Raw genomic sequence first — 3,863 nt, 5'->3', positions numbered from 1 at the left:
AAAACAAAAACCCTCAAAAAAAAAAAAAAAAGTGGGAGAGCAGCAGGTAGTACGGTGGTTAAAGCATTGGACTCATATATGGTTGACTATGGTTCGATTCCCAGACCTGGCAGCTTGAAAATCACCTGTGTGTATGTGTGTGTGTGTGTGTGTGTGTGTGTGTGTGTGTGTGTGCATACCCAAAATCCCTGGAGGAAAGTGAAGGAAAAGGGATTGCAGCGTGGCCATCCCTCTAGGAGATGATTTTTCACTTTTCTTCTCTCTGCCTCTCTCTGTTTCTGCAGCAAACGCACTCCCCATATGGCAGAAACCTCATTTAAAAAAAAATTTTTTTTAAGTGGGAATGACGGCCAGCTAGGTGGCTTGGCAGTTAAGATGGTTGGATTCCACATGGATCTGGTGGCTCAAAAGATACCTCGGGCTGGGGTACCAGCAGATGGCATAATGGCTACATCACTGGACTCCCATGTAGTCAACCACGGTTCGAGTCACAGATCCGGTGGCTTAAACTCATGCAAGTCGCGTGTATGTGTGTGCCCAAGATCCCACATGGAGAATGGAGGAGAAGGAATTTCTCACTTTCTGTTTCTCTGTCCCTCCAAAGAGGGTACACACCATATAACAAAAATTTATCTGGCAACTTGAAAAAAAAAAAATCATACCAGGTACATGTATGTGCATGCCCAAAACCCTGAGAGGAGAATGGAGGAGAAGGGATTGCGCCGTGGCCACCCCCACTTGGGGCAGGGAGAGGGAGTGATCTCTCATTTTCCCTTCTCTGTTTCTCTCTGTGTCTCTCCTGTGAACACGCATGCCCTATGGCAAAAACCTAAAATTAATTAATTAATTAAAAATAATAAAACTATGACTATGTATATAGAGTTGTATATATTACCAAAAAAAATCTAAAGCTGGCAGGTGACATGGTGGTTAAGGCAATGGACTCCCACATAACTGAGCACAGTTTCAGTCCTAGGCCTGGGGCTTATTTTCTCAATTTCCCTCTCTCTCTCTGGTCAAACAGTCATGTATGTGTGTATGTGTGCTCAGAATCCCAGAAGGGGAATGGAGGAGAAAGGACTGTGGAATGGCCATCCCCCTGGGGGTGATTTCTCTCTTTCTTCTCTTCCCCTCCATTGAGCACAGGCGCCCTAGAGCAAAAATCTCTCAAAAAATCTCTCAATAATTCTAAACAATATTTTCTCAAGCTATTATTTTATTATGCATTCACGTGACATATGTATATGTCTATATATACGAATTCTATAAATTTTGCTTAAGGGGCTAACAGCACGATAGTGCTGGACTCCCACATGGCCAACTGTGTTTCAAGTCCTGGGCCTGGTGGCTTGTTTTCTCACTTTCCCTTCTCTCTGTCTCTCTCTCTGATCAAATTAACAATAATAATTAATAAAATTAAGTAAATACTTATTTTTTAAATTTTGCTTAAAATAACTTCATTGTACATTTACAATGGGCATATTTGGTACAATGGTATGTAAATTATGCCTCAATAAAGTTGTTTTAAAAAACACCCTGAACACACACACACACACACACACACACGTATGATTTTCAAGCTTCCAGGTCCAGGACTCAAACCAAGCAGTCAGCCATGTGTGATCCAGCCGTCCTAAGGACTGCACCACTGGCCGATCTGAGGCATAGCCCTTTCGGATCTCATCTACATGGTAGCACTTTAACTGTTCTTCATTTTGCGGTATGGCTGCCTAATATTCCGTGGATGAATAGACCGTATTTATCCACTCATCAGTTGATGGACATTTGGCTTCCGTCCACCTTCCGGCTATTGTGAATAGTGCCGTTATAAACGTGAGCGCAAGTCACTGTTCAAACAACTGCTTTCCATTCTTTTGCGTACATACCCAGGAGTGGAACTGCTGCATCACCTGGCAACTCCGTGTTTGCGTTATTGAGGGGCTGCCCACAGATTCCCAGCAGCCGCGCCATTTAACCTTCCCACCGGCTACGCATAAGGGTTCCGGAGATTAGGCTGCGCCGTACTATACTGTCGTGAATAATAAAGTCCCTGTTTGTAAGAAATTACATTAGGGCTGGGACCAGCAGTTAGCGCAATGGCTATGTCGCTGGACTCCCACGTAGTTGACCGCGGTTCCCGTCCCGGACCTGGTGGCGTAAAACTCACTCCGGGCGCGTGTGCGTGCGTGCCCAAGATCCCGAGAGGAGAATGGAGGAGAAGGGATTGCGGCGTGGCCATCCTCCCTGGGGGGTGATTTCTCGCTTTCTGTCTCTATGTCTCTCTCTGTCTATCTGGCGAGCACACAAGCCCTATAACAAAAAAAAAAACCCTCTTTAAAAAAAAAAAAAGAAATTACATTAGGGCCATCAGGTGGTGTGGAGGTTTTGTTTGTTTTTTGTTTGTTTTTATTTTAAAAACAATCTTTATTTCAGATAAAATTAGTATTTCCATAATTAGGATAAAGCAAATGCATTATAATCTGAGTCCATTATCTCGGGTGATTTATGTTATAGATGAAGTGCGTGAATGTTAAGAGTTCCTGAGTGGCATTTGACTTGTTGCCTACATGCTTGTGGGGAGGAATTTTCTTGGTAGGAATTCCGCTGTTTCTGAATTCTTCCCTTTCCTTCAGATATTCCATTTTGCTTTCTTCATAAAAGGCTGGATCATTATAGTAAACAGCCAGACGTTCCCTCAATGCAGAATTTTCTTTTCTGCATTTTACTGCCATCAGAATTCCAGAGTCCTTGCGACACTTGGTAAAATCTTGAACTTGTTCAGAACACCTCTCTCTGGCCTTTTCTCTGATTACTTTAGGGATCAAAACATCTTTTTCGGGACCAGAAGTTGGTGCAGTGGCTATATCACTGAACTCCTATGTAACCTACCGTGGTTCGAGTCCCAGACCTGGTGACTTAAAGTCACGCCGGGTGCTTGTGTGTGCATGCCCAAGATCCCGAGAGGAGAATGAAGGAGAAGGGATTGAGGTGTGGCCATCCCCCCTGGGGGGGTGATTTCTCGCTTTCTGTTTCTCTATCTCTCGCTCTTTCTGGAGAGCACACACGCCCTATAGCAAAAACCTCTCTAAAAAAAAATCTTTTCAACATGTCTGAGATGCTGCTCTGCGGGGTCCAACGCCATCTTGGGGGCCAGAGAAGGATGCAGTGGAGTGATGGCTCAGGGGCAGAAGGCGGGAAGGAGCTAGGTGGTGTGGAGTTTAAGGCATCGGATCCCACATGGTTGGCTGTGCGGTTCATGTCCTGGACCCAACAGCTTGAAAATCACAACAGGTGCACATGCATGCGTGCCCAAAGTCCTAAGAGGAGGAGGGATTATGTCACGGCCATCCCCCAAGGGGGTAAATTCTCACTTTCTTTTTCTCTCTGGCTAGTGCACGGATCCTATAGCAAGAACAAAAGATACATAAAACAAAGAAATTACATTCAATGTAGGAAGTCAGGTGATAAACACATAAACAATCTGCCTTCATTTTTTTCCAGCCATTTAAAAATGTGTAAGGTGGGGCCAGCAGGCAGCATAGTGGTTGTAGTGTTGGACTCCCACGCAGCCGACCGCCGTTTGAGTACTGGACTTCACAGCTTGAAGATCACACCAGGCACATGAACATGCATGCCCAAACTCCCAGGAGGAGAACCAAGGAGAAGGGACTGCATCATGGCCATCCCCCCACCGGGGGTGATTTCTCACTTTCCCTCTCTCTCTTTTTCTCTGGTGAGTACATGCGCCCTGTGGCAAAACCTTTGGAAAAGAATGTAAAACCTATTTTTGGTATGCAGGACATATAAAAACAGGCTCCAAGGGCCAGCTCCAGGGGCAGTGGCAATGCACTGCTCAAAAGAAA

At 45.0% G+C, this 3,863-nt stretch overlaps 1 pseudogene; it reads right to left on the bottom strand.

The window, feature by feature from the left end:
• Nucleotides 1-2,489: 2,489 nt before the first annotated feature.
• LOC114009823 (COX assembly mitochondrial protein homolog pseudogene) lies at nt 2,490-3,142 on the bottom strand (annotated as a pseudogene).
• Between the last annotated feature and the right edge of the window lie 721 nt (nt 3,143-3,863).

The sequence above is a fragment of the Tupaia chinensis genome, unplaced genomic scaffold (genome assembly GCF_000334495.1).
Source record: "Tupaia chinensis unplaced genomic scaffold, TupChi_1.0 Scaffold000628_1, whole genome shotgun sequence".
Taxonomy (NCBI): Eukaryota; Metazoa; Chordata; class Mammalia; order Scandentia; family Tupaiidae; genus Tupaia; species Tupaia belangeri.
This window is presented reverse-complemented; position numbering and strand designations above follow the sequence as displayed.